Below are 18,194 nucleotides of genomic sequence, written 5' to 3'. Positions count from 1 at the left end.
ATTATAACATCGCGGGTGACATGGAAAAGGAAAAGCACCCAGAACCCCCCTCCCCACACCCCTCTCCCTTTTTTTTAAATGGTTATAAGGGCTAAATAAAATTTAGAAATCAGTATTTGGTGAATGAAGCATATGCGCAGGCTGCAATTATGCCATTTTTTTCTCCTCCTCCGTTTTAAAACCATGGTGACGTTTCACGAACTTTGCATATATCGCAGAGCGTCAAGCATACTTCACCTTCGTCTATCTTGGTTAGTGTGTAGCGCAAGAACCTCCCTTTAAGTATGTGCAATGTTTCAGATGGCATGGCGAGTGTAAACACGTGTATCGGATATGGGTCATAGTTGAAAGAATGTGTAAACAGACGGTCAAAAAAATCAGATATAGACAACAAATCAGAATTGGGCATCGAGACCTGCGGTGTAAACGTAGCCTAACATGTTGCTAGAGTGCTTGGCATATTGCTAGCATGACGTTGAGCTGATTAGTATGTTGCTAGCATTATGTTAACTTGCCACGGCAAGCACCACTCACATTTTCTTCAGAAAAGGTAAATTTTCTGAAGATGTACTAGAAAGGTACATCTTCAGAAAATTTACCTTTCTAGTTATAAAGATATTATTTTGACTATAACAAATATTAAAATTAAACCTTTTGTACTGTTTGTCACAGAGTACTTCACTAAAATGTTCACCAAAGTCAATTCTTTGAAACAATTAAAAAATGTTCAACAAAGCCCAAATGTTCACAGTTAAAACTTTACTACTGTATATTACAAAAATTTGGTCACGTTTTGTCATCCAGGCATCAAGAGCCTACTGCTCTTACACATCAGGTTTTTCTTCTTTCTTCTGTTGTTAGCTGCTCTTGTGCTACTGTCAGAGGTCTCAGTCTGTGTTTTCTCCAATACCGGTACTGTATGCAAGAAAGTATAAAAGTAAGAAATTAGCTGAAGTTTGCAACCATAACAGCTTGTACAAATTTAATTCTTCCTGATCTACCAGAGCCAAGTGAAAAGAATGGCAATGAAACTGAACACGTAAGCTGGAATAAAATCAGTAGCAGAATTAACTCGTGCTAGTAATTATTATGACAGTCAATATTAATTTAAAATAAAGTTTCTCAGCATTATTTCGAATTAATATTGACTACCATAATAATTAAAATAAGTAACTGGTTTACTAGAGTGAGCTAATGCTGCTACTGACTTTATTTCAGCTTACCTGTTCAGTTTTATTGCCATTCTTTTTAAAATATTGTCTTTATAGATTTATATGTTGTTTGTCTTGATGTTCTTTCCTTTGTTTATTTGTTTTACTAATATGACTCAATATGTGTTCAGTGATACTTTAAATAATATGTTTAAAAAGCATTGATTTCTGTATTGTGTTATATTTTTATACAGTACTAGTGTGGCCTGGGATGTGATTTTAGTGACAAGGCCAGACACAGGATAAAGAAATTAGATGGGATATTTTATTCCAGACTGCACATTAAATAGAGCAGCGTTAATTGTGCAAATTCGGGGAATTCGAGAGAGACTTAAAACTCGAGTACAGTTGTTGAAATTAGTGAAGTTTGTCCATTCAAACAAAGTGATAAACAATTAATCCATAAATAAAAGGGCTTACATAGACAACGGTAGCAGCCTCTCATTCTATGAACAAACACAAACATAAATATAACATTGTCAGCACAAAAGACAGAATAAGGCTGTTTAAACTTCTTGAAACATGAACGAAAGGTTTTTATGACATAACATCATCCATAGACATACTCTCTTATTTCAAAATCAAAATAACTGATTCAAACTTACTGCTCATCACCACTCTTGTACATCACACATTAACACTGCATACTGTATGAGGAGCTTGTGTTTCTTCTCTGCATATAATAGAGGTTCACATTAACATTGGGAAAACACAAAAAAAAAATCCTCTATCTTCCTGTCCTCTATAACAAAACACACGTGCATCATGATTAATAACTCACTTTTAGAACTGTAAAATTAAATAACACTCACTCTGATGCTTCGCGCTCACACCGAAAGCACACGGATGGCCTATGGAGCAGTTTTCTCCCCTCTTAAATAAACAAAATAACTATATTTTAATCATGTTGTTTCACATAGAGAGACACACAAAACAGACTCAATACTCTGATGAAGTGAATTATGTACAAGCACTGACGCTTTAAGCGACGACGTTGATTTGGTTCACCCTTACCAATGTGTCCCGATCAAATCACCTGAAATCAACACGATACACGGCCACAATAACAAGCAAAACACTGAGCTCTTATTTACCTTTGTCATAAATGCACATCTCATGCTAGTTTACTTTTTACTAAATGTTAAATGTAAATTTTGCTCCACTGCACAAGCACCCTCTGTAGTATGAGATCGCACTGATTTTAGGTAATTGCACACTCGTGTTTCTTAAAGGGCCAGCATTACATTTTCCTCAATAAATGAAAACCCCACAAATATACACCATATGTGCAGCACAATCAGACAGGGGCACAACTAACCACTCCTGTGATTAACAGGTTAGCATTTCACCCTGGTTACACTAGTAGCTAGTGATAAAATGTATCTCTACATTAATGAGCCAATGTTTTATGATGTGGGCTGCTGTGGGCCAGGAAGTCCAGGGTCCCAGTCCGCCCCTGTACATATATACCTCGGTTACGCGAATAATTCGTTCTGGAAGTGGGCTCGTATTCCAAAATACTCGTAAACCAAATTTAATTTTCCCATGAAAAACATTATGGTAAACTCAAATTATTTGTTCCACAGCCCCAAAAAATAAATACATAAAAATTATTAACATAAAATATAAAGTAAAAATAAAACAAATTAACGTGCATTTTACCTTTAAAAAAAAAAGTACAAATAAATCCTGACACATAAGTGTTTCCATTTATGCGCTGTGTGTGTGTGTGTGTGTGTGTGTGTGTGTGTGTGTATGTGTGTGAAGCTAACGTAAGAGGAGACTTACTTTCAGCCCCTCCTGTCTCCCTCTTCTCATCTTAAACAGTAAACCTGTCTTATTTAAATCTCACACAAACATTAACGGAAAGACTGTTTTGTCTGGAAAAATTAGCAAGGAACAGCTCTACTGACACTGGTGTGAGCGCATACTAACGGAATCACTGCTGTAACGTAAAACAAACAAACAAATGAACCTGCACATTACCTTCGCGACAGAGAAGAGTTTCTGTGGAGAGCAGAGTGTGCACGCACATAATTTCACACTGTGCCGGGTCACACACACACACTCACTCTCTCTCTCTCTCTTGCCTAACACACAAACACCCACATGTTAAGGCAAGAGAGAGAGTGTGTGTGTGTGAACAGGCACAGTGTTAAATTACGCGCGCGCATACAGCGATGGACTGAGAAAGAAAATGGATTTTTTTAACCTCTGTGTTGAGACTTTATTTCGCTTTACTCAAGCGCAAACGTGTGTTATAAAAAAAAAACAGTACACGCGTGCAAAACTCGGTTTGTTTGCAAAACGCTGCATTTGTGAGAAAGTTGATTTTTTCTTTGCAAAGCAGATTGTGTTTGTTAAATTTTGGCACATAATTAACTCTATAGCACATGCGTGATACATGATACTCAGTGCTCGTAAACCAAGACTTGCTTGTTTTTTAAGTCAAAATTTATTAAAAATCTTTGCTCGTCTTGCGGAACACTTGTAAACCGCGCTACTCATAATCCACGGTTTCACTGTATAGGGCAAAAATCATACATATATATGGGAAGGATGCCTTGCTCTTCTGGGCCACCTTACTTAAATCTATGATGGGTATAATGTATGTTGGTCAACCTTTATATTCACTTGTTGAACCAATGATTATACTTTCCTGAAGGGGTTTCTAGTCCTAAAAATACAAATGTTCTCATTCACAAGGATGAATCATATTCTTTGCATAGAAGTAGACATCTGAAAGGTTTAAAACAATATGTGGTACTTGCATTTTGCAAAATCGTGCATGACTTTTTGTTTTATTTATTATTAGACTTTGAATCCAACTGCTTATTAGGTTGTGCTCTGGTTTCATAACTTGTAACTGAAGTTCATTTATAGTTTATTATAGCTCATTAGAACAGCTTCTCTGCTTTGTCTGATTTCTCTCTCTTTGATCAGAGGTGAGTCACATGTTAATATTCTCAGTCAGACACACTAGAGACAATAAAACCTATTAAACCACAAGGATTTGTTGAAACCGGTGATTTTTATGTATAAATATCTACATTTATAGCGATATGTCACTAGCATCTGAGTTGATCTGAACAATTTTTTAAATCAATGGACTGCAGTTATTTCAATTTCCTGTCATTTTATATTAAAATCTATCAAAGGGCAGGTCAGACAAAGTTCAGATTTAATGACTAAAGTTAGTGTTCCATCAGAATTTACACAAGGAGGTTCCAAGGAAAGGTATTCCATGTATCTTGTTTATATAGTTGCCACACTAAAATTTATTTGTACAGAATAATTTCTTCTCCATATTATATTGTACAGCTAGGTTCTTATATTTCTTATTTTGCATATTAGGCTTTATATATATATATTTAGTATAAATATTTTTCATTTATATATCGTCTTAGATACTTATCTTATCAAAATTTATTTTTATTGTATTTATTCATATTTCCTATTAATCTTATTTGTAATGTCACAGGGGGTCCTTTAAGCATTTTACTGCATATCGTACTGTATATGTGACTAATAAAATTTGAATTTATATATATATACACGCATACTAGCGTTTTTGTAAAATCAACAACACCCTCCACAAGGAGTGACTCATTGTCTACATGGCTTATCCTGTGTACAGGGTTGTGAGGCCCCGGACTTGGAGCCATTTAACTGCAGGGCACACATACACACACAATCACTATGGACAATTTGGTAACGCCATATAGCCTAAACTGCAGACCAAAGGTGGGAATCAAATCCCCACCGACCCTGGAGGAGCAAAGCAACCATGCACATTAAGTTTTCCAGATGCCATGGGCAGATGTAGACTGATGATTATGAATGTGTAATAATTATGTCTGTAACAAAGACAGGCTATTGTCATCATAAGTATTTTGACAGTTTTTTTTTTTTATCAAAATGTCAAACACAATAAAGAGTGCAAAGAGCCACATTAGATCATCCCTCTTTAAACCCATCCAACATGCAGCCTAATTAATATGCCTCAACCCCCCCCCCCCCCCCTCTTTAATTAAACAACTAAAGATTGTGGTATTCTATAAGGTTGTGAAATGCAGTTAGTCCAATAGTACAAGTCAGTTAAGAACTGTTTTAATGAAGCTTATAAACATTAGCATTTAATTGCTTATAAATGCTATGCAGTCAACACATAACTTACAGATACAGTGTCTTCATTGCACAAGTCCACTGGCTAAACATTTGTTTATTTAGTCCCACCAAGGTTACGGACTTGCAGGGTCTTATCTAGCCAGAAAAGCCAACCTCCTTGTAGACACAGTCAATCTCATTGACAACACTGCCCATAACTCTCCTGAAAGCATCCTGGGCAGCAGCATCCCACACGCCTTTCTCCGCGAACACCTTAATGATGACCTCGGTGATCAGCTGATGAAAAGGGCAATTGAGGGTATTGGACATAGTGTATTGACTCAAACCTCTAAATGTAAAACCATGTTACCTTGAAGTTGTTGAGGGCTATCTTGTGTGGCATGGCTTGTAGCCAATGGCTTAATGATATCACTGGAGCCTTTTGCCTTGAGTAACTCACCCAGTTTTGTCAAAACAATTTTGCCATGGTCCGCGACAGCTGTGTTTCCAGCCAGTTCACCACATGGGATCCCCACAAACTTGGGGAAGAGTTTCTGGGTGTCAGGGTGCTCTGTAAACAGGCTAGCCACATAGTGCATGTAAAGGATTATTGCAAAGTATTACTTTTGGGGCTATAACTTAGCAGCAAGTACTAGATCAGAGTAGGGTGTATTTAAAAATACCCATGAGGAAACAAAGGTAAAACCCATCAAGATGTCAGTCTAGGATCTCCCAAAGTGTCAGATTTTTTTGGGACCAGTATGAGGAGAGGGAAGGAGGAGGACCATTGACCTTAGCCCTTCCCCAATTATTTATTCAGGCAAATGGAAACTGAGCATTTAACTAAAACATTTAGTTACAGCTGACTGATTAATGTAACCACCCCTGCCTCAGGTTAAAGCAATGGCCTCCATTAATAGTCTTCACTAGAAATTAAGTTTGATTATATTTTGCACCATAATGCTTGGCATGCTAGAAGAAAGTTTCCTGGAAAAGTCATTTGGTACTAACCGGGTGAGAACTTATCCACAGCTAGCAAAGTTGCTCTCCACTTTCCCCCAGCTGGCCAGAATTAACTAATTAAGCAGAATTAAGCAACATGAAGTCAGTAAACGAAACTAGCAGCACACATCTACTCAATGCTTCCTTTATTTATTTAAATAATAAAAAAAAAGTTAATTTGGCATTTTGAAAGCAGTAGGTCAGCATTTATGACCAAGGACCCAGGGTCTCCCTCACCCACTTGGCAGACACTCTGCATAAGAGTCACTTAAGGGCTTTGACATTTCCATCATTAGATAGAGTCCAAGACTTGTTTACTAGGAAACTAACTAGAAGTACCAGGCAAACATCTGGCAAGTTTAAAAAATCTGCCTTCACAGGAGACTAGCAGTTCCACAGCCTACCAGTGCTTGAGAGTGACAAAAACATGGAAGGTAGCTTCTGAAAGATCTTCTTCTACTGAGAAAGTCTGTGAGGATTTACAAGACAGTAGACAGACATGTGCCTTTGACCCAAGAAAAACTGACATTTTCTTGCTGAATAATGTGGTACTGTAGATCTCCTGTGCCCTTCCAATCAGGATTTGTATCTCTAACTGCTGCAGGATGCTTTTAACCAGTTACAGAAAGACATTCAGCACATGTTGCTAAGCCCTGCCCATAATTGACACCTTAAGCAAGGCTGAAATTACTTTTGATTAAATCACCAGAGAGAGAGAGCTAATTACTTCAGACCCACTTCAAATCACACTACAATCAACAATACATGACTGAAATAGTAGGGACACAATATAGAACCAACAATGGTACATAAAAACAAAATTTGCAAAGGTGCTTACAGCCTCTGCATTTTTGTGACTTCTTTTGTAAAACTAACTGCAGGCATATCAAATAAAAACCCAGAGCCACCCAAACGATTCTCTCTCTCTCTCTCTCACACACACACACACACTTACACTTACAAAGAGAGTGTAGTGCTCGGCTATGATGAGAAAATATTCTCCAGATTTATCCTGCAATGCCACTGTTTCCTGGCCTTTTATACTTCGAGCCCTACAACCATTTGTCCCTTCACCTGTCTGTCAAACATATCCACTCCCTGTCTAGACGTTAACCGCCCTTTTCAAACTCATCCCACCTAAGGATTCTGTATCTCTCTCACTGGTTCTCTTTTTTAAATTATGTTGGAAAGTGCACATGACACAAAGGATGTTAATGTTACATTCTGTAATGCTAAAATCATTAAAATACATGTTTTTTTTGTACATATTTTTGCTTATTGTATAATTGTATATTGTATAAATATTGTTTTGAATTTGTCCTATTTGGCAAATACAAAATCAGTTATTTATTTAAAATATAAGTATCTCACATTGTTTTGGGGAAGTTTTAGTCCATTCTTTTTTATGTTGCCTCAGTTCACAGCTCTCTGTGGTCCCACTACAGCATTTCAATTGAATTGAGGTCAGGGCCTAAGCGTCTCAGTGATGATTCTGGTCCTATCTTTAGGAGTAGAGGTAAGAAAAATATTTATTTTTTAAATTAGGAGAGCACTAAAAGAGTCCCACATGGTTAGGAGTTGCAAGGAAATTGCTTTCAGGAGGAGCAATGCTCAGGAAAGATGTTTTGGTGAAATTGAGTGGCATGGAGCTCATAAAGGAACTTTAAAACAGTGATGTTTTAAATCATGTGCAGATTTGTAAATTTTCTGACCACTGAACCTTTCTGAAGAGTAAAATCAACAAAAAAACAAGCCGCATTTATGCACATCGCTTTATATGCACATCTCTTTGAGGGATTTATAAAAAAAAATTATTTAATATTTGCTGTACTGCACAATCAATAAGAGCCCATTTATGTCAGCATGCTTTTTGTAAGTGTTTTTGTTCACTTCGTAATTGTCCTTGGTTACTAAGTAACATTCTTACAGAATGTGAACAAAACAGTCTTTTCTGGATCCTCTTCAGGTTTTGTTTACATGCAAGAGGATTTCACACAACTGCCTTTTTCAACTGCATATTTCATCATTTAAAATTTTCACTATTTAAAATTACTAACAACTGTGAAAAACTACAAAAGTCCCTATAATGTGCAGCCTATTTGTGGTTCTCAGTGTCGTACTGTAAACAGTGATGTTACATGTTTCTTTGGAGCAGTCCAACTTTTCGCAGGAAGTAAGCGTAGGAAGCTTTATAAATATCTTTTATGTCATACTCTGAGCTAGGAATGTTTTTAGTAGTAAATTAACTTCAAGCATGATTTTTACGGGTGATTCTGAGATGAATCAAGCTTTAGCTGTCGGGCAGATGGCTTCATATTTGCCCCTAGAATACTTTAGTATACAGAGGAAATTATGATTAGCTTAATGACTGAACGGTCACAGCATCACCACTCCACTCTTATGCTTGACAGTGTGTATGAGGTGTTTCTGCTGAAATGCTGTTTAGTTTTTGCTAAACATGGTACTGAGCATTAAGGCCAAACAACTACACTTTGCATCTGTCCATAAGACATTTTTCCAGGAGACTAGTGGTTTGTTCATATAAAATATGTTTCTTCTTGTACAGTCTTTTAAATTATCATATTTATATATGACTTCCTGTTTGTCATATAATAAATGTCAATTAAATATAAATTATGTATGTAACATGCACAGTGAGGCCCGTAGGGTCTGATATCTTTTGGGATGTTTTTGACATTGGGATGAATCTGTTAGGACATCCACTGCTGGGAAGATGGGCAACTGAATGCTTTTGACATGTGAATAATCTTTCTCACTGTAGACCATTAAACTCTTAATTTTTGGAAAGGGTTTTATAATCCATTCCATATTGTTTTTCAATTTTTTCTCTAAGACCATTGCTTATTATATCTTTTCCTCTTGCCATTGTGTTAACACATATTTCAGGGACACAAGAGGAACGGAGTTTTATTCCTAATCAAATCCTCATAACTCACTCTTTCACTCATTCTCTCTACCCTTTATCCTGTACAGGGTCATGGGACGCCTGGAGCCCATCCCAAGGAATTTAGTGAATGAGACAGGATGCAGACTGAGCAGGGTGCCAGCTGTCATCAGTTGATGACATTATGAACAAAATGTCATCATAATATTATTTTAAGAGTTTGAGTATTATAATACTGTGTCCAGTACTGTAGTATCATCTTTAATATTACAGCAATATATTCAGTATTTAATTAAATTATCTTCTCGTCATTTCCAGGCTTACTGCTTTCTGCAACTGCAGTATTTTTTGCTTTCAGGAACAAATGTGTCTATATATCCTCTCTACACTATATACTTATACCTAAGTGATGTAGGAGGTACAGAGTAATAAATACAGTGGTGTGAAAAACTATTTGCCCCCTTCCTGATTTCTTATTCTTTTGCATGTTTGTCACACAAAATGTTTCTGATCATCAAACACATTTAACTATTAGTCAAAGATAACACAAGTAAACACAAAATGCAGTTTTTAAATGATGGTTTTTATTATTTAGGGAGAAAAAAAATCTAAACCTACATGGCCCTGTGTGAAAAAGTAATTGCCCCCTGAACCTAATAACTGGTTGGGCCACCCTTAGCAGCAATAACTGCAATCAAGCGTTTGCGATAACTTGCAACGAGTCTTTTACAGCGCTCTGGAGGAATTTTGGCCCACTCATCTTTGCAGAATTGTTGTAATTCAGCTTTATTTGAGGTTTTTCTAGCATGAACCGCCTTTTTAAGGTCATGCCACAACATCTCAATAGGATTCAGGTCAGGACTTTGACTAGGCCACTCCAAAGTCTTCATTTTGTTTTTCTTCAGCCATTCAGAGGTGGATTTGCTGGTGTGTTTTGGGTCATTGTCCTGCTGCAGCACCCAAGATCGCTTCAGCTTGAGTTGACGAACAGATGACCGGACATTCTCCTTCAGGATTTTTTGGTAGACAGTAGAATTCATGGTTCCATCTATCACAGCAAGCCTTCCAGGTCCTGAAGCAGCAAAACAACCCCAGACCATCACACTACCACCACCATATTTTACTGTTGGTATGATGTTCTTTTTCTGAAATGCTGTGTTACTTTTACGCCAGATGTAACGGGACACGCACCTTCCAAAAAGTTTACAGGGTATTTTCCCAAAAGTCTTGGCAATCATTGAGATGTTTTTTTAGCAAAATTAAGACGAGCTTTAATGTTCTTTTTGCTTAAAAGTGGTTTGCGCCTTGGAAATCTGCCATGCAGGCGGTTTTTGCCCAGTCTCTTTCTTATGGTGGAGTCGTGAACACTGACCTTAATTGAGGCAAGTAAGGCCTGCAGTTCTTTAGATGTTGTCCTGGGGTCTTTTGTGGCCTCTCGGATGAGTTGTCTCTGCGCTCTTGGGGTAATTTTGGTCGGCCGGCCACTCCTGGGAAGGTTCACCACTGTTCCATGTTTTTGCCATTTGTGGATAATGGCTCTCACTGTGGTTCGCTGGAGTCCCAAAGCTTTAGAAATGGCTTTATAACCTTTACCAGACTGATAGATCCCAATTACGTTTGTTCTCATTTGTTCCTGAATTTCTTTGGATCTTGGCATGATGTCTAGCTTTTGAGGTGCTTTTGGTCTACTTCTCTGTGTCAGGTAGCTCCTATTTAAGTGATTTCTTGATTGAAACAGGTGTGGCAGTAATCAGGCCTGGGGGTGACTACAGAAATTGAACTCAGGTGTGATAAACCACAGTTAAGTTATTTTTTAACAAGGGGGGGCAATCACTTTTTCACACAGGGCCATGTAGATTTGGAGTTTTTTTTCTCCCTTAATAACGTAAACCTTCATTTAAAAACTGCATTTTGTGTTCAATTATGTTATCTTTGACTAATAGTTAACGGTTTTTGATGAGCATTTAAGTGTGACAAACATGCAAAAGAATAAGAAATCAGGAAGGGGGCAAATAGTTTTTCACACCACTGTAGAGGAATTAAAAATATGTTTGAAATGTGAGATTACTGTTGGAAAAAATAGCTGATGTGACAGAGCAGCAGCATTGCAATAAAGAACAAACTAACTCTGACCGTTAAGACTCTTAGGGTAGGTGAGTTCAACATTTGATGTTTTTATTATTTATTTATTTGTTTATTTATTTTTGTTTATTTTAACTCCTGTCCATTAGTATTAACATTAGATCATATATACGTATAATATGTATAAATTATTTATTTTAAATGCGACAAACAGTGTTTAAATATGTACTCTACAGCATGTCTCATGGTGTGTTGTTTCACTTCCTCAGTTGTGAAGGCTGTGAGTTTATATGTTCACACACTGGACTGATGTGTAAAAATGTTCCATACACAATGCATGTACAGTTTCACTCTGGTGCAGAGACTGTTATTATTATTATTATTATTATTATTATTATTATTATTATATTTTGTATAAAACATCTGAGGTAAGAAACGCACCAGTAGACAACAGATTATTTTACATGTATTAAGATGTGAGTATGCTCATTATTTCAGATGTCAAGGCTTAAAAAAAGAAACTGGAGGGTGTGTTTACAGTAACTTGTGTTCTCTCACACTCATCTTTAGTTGTAAGTTGGTTTCTGCACAAGAAGGCAAAAAAATCAAGAAGGCACAGTAAGAGTGTTTTGTCTACAGTATTTTGTCTAATTTAAGTTACAAAATGTTTTTGTGTTACTTGTGTTATCCACAAACTCTCTCACATCCATCTTTAATTATAAGTTGGTTTCTGCACAAGAAGACAAGAAGTGAGGAAGGCAAAGTAAGGGGACAGTATTTTGTTTATTTTAAGTTAAAAAAATTTTTTCATAATGAGTACTTTTTATGAACATAGACAGCTAGAGTTTAGAGTTTTTGTTTTTTTCTTTCTTTAGTCAGGTTGTAATTTTTGTTCCCAAATTGGGAACTTTTTGTGATTTGTTAACTTTACCTGATTGTCTGTATTTGCTGGGAATTATGGAGGTATTTGAGATGTTTGTGGCTCGCCATCTGATTGTGTTGTGCAGGCTGTTGTTTTTATTGTTTTTACTGTTTGGTACTGGAACTGTGGCAGCTCTGTATGAGCACAATGTGATTGCATGACTCTTTTAAACATCTGTGTGTCTTTGGGGGAAAAAAGGTGATTTATGGATTATACGATAATCTGTGGGTTCCTCCACATTTCGTCTCAGCTGTTCAGTCTAGTGCTATGGTAAGAGAGCAGGTAGGCGGGTGAGGTTTAATGTCTATCTATCTGCCTGACATTTTGATTATCTGCTGCCTGGCCTCGACATACGGCAGTTATTTTTCACAGCCCTCTTTTAAATACAGCTACTTCTTCCTCCTGATTGTTTTTTCCTCTGTTCCCCATGAGTTTCTGGTCAGGGAGGAGGGCTGGTTGTTGTATTTAAAAGTCATTTAAAGTGCCGCTTTTCCACTACGGACAGCTTTTCCAGTTTTGAGTTAAAGTTGTTTATTATTGATGGATCCTATTCTACATTATATGCACCTGTATACCACCCTCCTAAATTTAACAAGGACTTTATTCAGGGTTTTCTTTTCAACTTTCTGGGTGACATTTTGCTAAACTATGACAGATTCCTTATATGCAGTGATTTTCTTACCTGCTGTCTAACTTATTCTCTGGCGAATTATTTTAAATCCCTCCTGAACACTCACTTTCTCCACACTTCAAGTAAAAAAAACGGTGCTGTTTTCATTTTTTTGGTAAAACATTTGTGCTTATGAAAGTTGCAAAATCATATGAATAAAAAAAAGAGTAAAAGTCAATAAAAAATTATACCTGAATAACTACATTAATTATAATGACATATAAATGTATTAAATGTGAATGTACTGAAAATTAGAACTTGCAACAGTTACTTTAAGTAAAAATGAGTAAAATAGTTGAGTAGATATAATTGAAATGCAAGGTAGACATAAGTGAAAACTAGACTATTATTTAACAAGCAAATGTGCTACATTTTAATAAATATTTCAACTGAATTTAAATCATACTGCTCTATCACAGCATTAATATGTTACTTCATTTTTCAAACTATATTTACCTATTTACTATATCTACCCGGACCCTGGAGGTACAAGGTGACAGTGCTAACCACTACCCCACCGTGCCGCCAGAAGTATTTTAATTTAGGAAAATATATCTAATGACAACAAATTATAAACAAAGAAACAATACACACATTACCATTTCAAATAACCATTTATTTTTCAAGTGTAACAAGACATGAAATATAAACTTAACCTGGTTTACTTTACAAATGAAGTAACAAGATCATAAAAACAGTGAGCTGATTTGATCTTATTAGTTAACTGTCTCTCAATAAATACATTTGCCACAGACATTATACAGTTCAAGTCAAGTCAAGTCAAGTAGGCTTTTATTATCACTTCAACCATATACAGTTCAGTACACAGTGAAATGAAACAACGTTCCTCCAGCTCCAAGGTGCCACTTACAACATAAATTAACACAATAAATTAACAGAACTACAGGTAAATAGGAGACAATGAAACCTAATTAGCTGGTTAGCTGGGACAAGACAGATTTTACGGTTACAGAGAATTATCTATGTGTTTATACAAAAGAGACAACATAAAGTGCATGTGCAAATTAGCAATTGATAAATATTGTGCAAAATAGCATTACAGGGTGGTGTGTTTGGGATGGGTGTGTGTTTGTGTGATGGTGTGTCTGATCTGCCATAATGCTGATGGCTTTGCGGGTGCAGTTTGTGGTGTAAATGTCTTCAACAGAGGCAAGAGAGACGCTGATAATCTTTACTGCTGTCCTCACTATCCTCTGTAGGGTCTTACAGTTGGAGATATCACAATTTCCAAACCAGACAGTGATGCAGCTGCTCAGGATGTTCTCGATAGTCCCTCTATACTGTATAAGAGGGTAAGGATTGATGGTGGAAGCCCGGCCATCCTCAGCCTTCTCAGGAAGAAAAAAAATGCTGTTGGGCTTTATTGTGCAGAAAGCTTGTGTTGAGGGACCAGGTGAGGTTCTTCTCCAGGTAGACACTCAGGAGAAATGTCCAATTGTGAGGGCCAGATGGAGATGGCATTGTTTGTTGAATGGTTAGGACGATACTCAAACTGCAGTGGGTCCAGTGTGGAGAGCAGCAGTATCTTGATGTGTCTCTTGATGAGCCGCTCGATGCTCTTTATGATGATGGGTGTGAGTACCACAGGACAGTAGTCATTCTGACAGGACACTGACGACTTCTTGGGCATGGGGATGATGGTGGTGGACTTGAAGCATGTAGGAAGCTGATTACTTTTAATTAATACAATAGACATTCAGTCTTAAAGATCATATTTGTAAAACACATCGGATTTGCCTGCAACGAGGCTTTAGCATAAAGGATACATTTTGGCAGCCAGCAACATTCATCCTTTATATTGTTTATCCTGTACAGGGTTGCTGGAAGCATGGAGCCTACAAAGCTTTCGGCATGAGTCAGGATACATCCATGTCAGGTTGCCAATCAGCTGCAGGGCACATGCCTACACACACACACACGCACAAACACACACGCACACACACACACACACACACACACACACACACACACACACACACACACACACAATATGTCACATTAAGACCTGTTGGGTGTGTGTATAAGCTATTCATAAACAGTGTAGATTCTAACCCTTGTGTGGTGTTTGGGTCTGTGAGACCCGTTTTTTACGTTTTATCAAAAGAAAAAAAGTGTGAGCATCGCTGCCCCCTATTTTCCTACCCTAGGGCCTATTATTCTAGGTTGCAGCCAGCAATAACAAAAAGAAGTGCTGTGAAGTGTGTGTACCCAAGATGGACAGACACTATGTACAAACACTATGTACATGCATCAAGAAGTACATACAGTGGGGGAAATAAATATTTCACCACCTACAGATTTTCTAAGTTTACCCACTTACAAAGAAATAAAGCGTCTATACTTTTTATCATAGGTTTATGGTAAATGATTAAAACAGAATATCAACCAAAAATCCAGAAAAAGCACATGATACAAATGTTATGCATGAATAACATTGCATTTCAATGAAGGAAATAAGTATTTGATCCCCAAGCAAAACATGACTTAGTACTTGGTAGAGAAACCCTTGCTGGAAAGCACAGTGAGAAGAGGTTTCTTGTAGTTGGTTACCAGATTTGCAAACATCTTGGGATGCATTTTGATCCACTATTCTTTACAGATTTTCTCTAAATGTTTAAGGTTTCTTGCCTGTTGCTTGGCAACTCGAAGTTACAGCTCTCTCCATGAATTTTCTATTGGATTAAGGTCTGAGGACTGGCTAAACCACTCCATGACCTTAATGTGCTTATTCTTGAGCCACTCCTTAGTTGCCTTGGCAGTATGTTTGGGGTCATTTTCATGATGGAAGACCCATCCACATCCCATCTTCAGGAGGTTCTCATCCAAAATTTTACAAAACATGGCCTCATCCATTGGCCCCTCAGTGCAGCAAAGTCAATCTGTACCTTTAGCAGAGAAACAGCCCCAAAGCATAATGTTTCCACATTCATGCTTGACTGTAGGGACTGTGGTGTTCTTAGTGTCATAGTCAGCATTTTCACATGTGTCTTCTTGAGAAGGGGAAGCCCTGCTGTGCTGAAGGATTTCAATCCATGCAGGTGTATTGTTACCAATGGTTTGTTTGGTGACTGTGCTCCCAACTGCCTTGAGATCATTCACAAGCTCCTCCCGTGTAGTCCTGGGCTGGTCCCTCATTTTTCTCATGATTATTCTTATTCCATGAGGTGAAATCTTGCATATAGGGCCATTAATGGTTACTTTGTATTTCTTCCATTTGTAAATAATTGCTCCAGCAGTTGTATCCTTCTCACCAAGCTTCTAGCTGATGGTCTTGTAGCCCATTCCAGCCTTGTGCAGGTCTTAAATCTTGTTCCTGACTTGCTTTGACAGCTCTTTGGTCTTGCTGCTGGTGGTGAGGTTTGAATGGAAGATAGAGATTTTGTGGACAGGTGGCTTTTATACACATACCACATTGTTGTTAGAAGCACCTTCTTAAATTAATATGTGTACCACAAGAGCACATAACCAGTCTGTGAGAGGCAGAATTATTGTTGGTTTTTAGGGGATTAAATACTTATTTTCTCATTGAAATGCAGCTTAATTCATAACATTTGAATCATGTGCTTTTTCTGGATTTTTGGTTGATATTCTGTCTCAATCCTTTACCAAAAACCTATGATAAAAATTATAGAACCTTCATTTCTTTGTAAATGGGCCAACTTAGAAAATATGTAGGGGATCAAATACGTATTTGCCCCACTGTATGCACCACATGCACAGTAAAACTCCACCCCTCATGTGTTGTATATGCTGGTATGAAAAAGCAATGTGTTTAGTAGGGCTAATGTGTTGGCTAGACTGACATGGTTCAGCTTGTGTTGTGTAAAATAATGTAGGTCCTTTTCTCTAGCCTTTTTTTTTCAGATGAAAAACTAAGTATAAAAAAAAAAACTAAGGCACACATTAAAATAAATAATAAAACAAAAACGTTAAGTTTGAAAAGCTACAGCTCAGGCATAACATAAGCCTTTACTGACTACTTATTGAAATGCATTAGGATGACATTTATGATGCAAAAGTCCATGGACAAGAACAAGAGTCCATCCATTGTGTTTTAAGTCAATATATTCATCAGAATATGAATCTCTCTTTCTTGGACGTGCATGTGTGCACTAGTCTTTAAAGGAGCATGTGATTGCAATGAGGAAAGGTAATTATGTCAACCAGTTCTGAACTGAGGCTTGCCCTGCACTTTGAACCAATGTTTCATGCTTGTAAGGGCCATATTTCATTCATGATTTGTTGTTGTGTTTATCTCATTTCAATTTATTGGTTAATAATAAGCATTAAGCATTAAGTCTGTTAGTTAAGCATTATACATTAAGTCCATTGAGTTTATTAGTTTAAGCATTTAGTATTATACTCGTAAGTTGTATTGTGACATCATCTTACAGTTGTGTAGCTGCATGGCTATCATGCACGTTAGTTGTTAGTTGTTTTTAAGACACGGAAGGATACAGAAAGGTGTGGAGAACACAAAGTTTTGACCGTGAGACAGTAAGCTAAAAGATACAGTAAAATAAGTTGTTGTAACTGTAATCTACCGAAGCTACAGAACACAGCAAACGACTTGTCGTGACTAAAGTGGATTTATGCAAGAAACTGTAACAACCGTTGTACTGTGATGTTGAAAATAAAACGTGAGTGACACTGTGTAACAAAAGGGACACGCGTCAGAACTTGTGAATAACATGTACTTACAATGCTGATAAAAAAATGTTTTCATTGATAAAAACGCAATTCCATTTTGCATCCCGCAACAGAAATATTCCTCAAATCAATACACAGCTAACTGTTTTTTTTTTTGTTGACATAAGTGCTTATTCTTAGTCATTGTTTACTGGCGGCTTGCATCTGAAAGTGTGCTGTGTCACGGCAAACAAATAATTGCACAATAACATGATGCAACATTTTAAAATTAATTAAAGGGAAGCTTTGATGCAAGCGATTTTGCCTCTATAATTTTTTTGTAATTAAATTACTCGAGTTAACCAAGGAATCGTTTCAGCCCTACACCTGTTAATGGTAAGTGTGGATGTTTTATGGCATTCTGAACAACATTCCTACTGACACATCTATCACGCGGTTTAGAGGGTGAAATGAGCGCACACTGCGCGGATAAGGCACAAGGCACTGATGAATGACTTTACAACTCTCCTCTCTAAGGTGAGGAACCAGCTTTTGTCTACATTCTCTTCTGATTTTAACAGTGAAATAAAATAAGTATTCATTAAACATTAATTTGTTTGCTTGTGCTCTTTTTTGTCCTTATCT

General features: G+C 37.1%; 1 protein-coding gene and 1 pseudogene across 1 annotated transcript in view; one reads left to right on the top strand and one right to left on the bottom strand.

Annotated features, from left to right (window-relative positions):
* The window catches only part of LOC128506995 (sialoadhesin-like), a 444,701-nt gene that overhangs the window by 385,003 nt on the left and 41,504 nt on the right, over positions 1-18,194 (top strand). The gene's annotated exons all lie outside the window — the stretch shown is intronic.
* LOC128506472 (myoglobin-like) lies at positions 5,475-14,550 on the bottom strand (annotated as a pseudogene).

The sequence above is a fragment of the Clarias gariepinus genome, chromosome 18 (genome assembly GCF_024256425.1).
Source record: "Clarias gariepinus isolate MV-2021 ecotype Netherlands chromosome 18, CGAR_prim_01v2, whole genome shotgun sequence".
NCBI lineage: Eukaryota > Metazoa > Chordata > Actinopteri > Siluriformes > Clariidae > Clarias > Clarias gariepinus.
The sequence above is the reverse complement of the archived record's forward strand: the minus strand, read 5'-3'. Positions and strand labels throughout refer to the sequence as shown.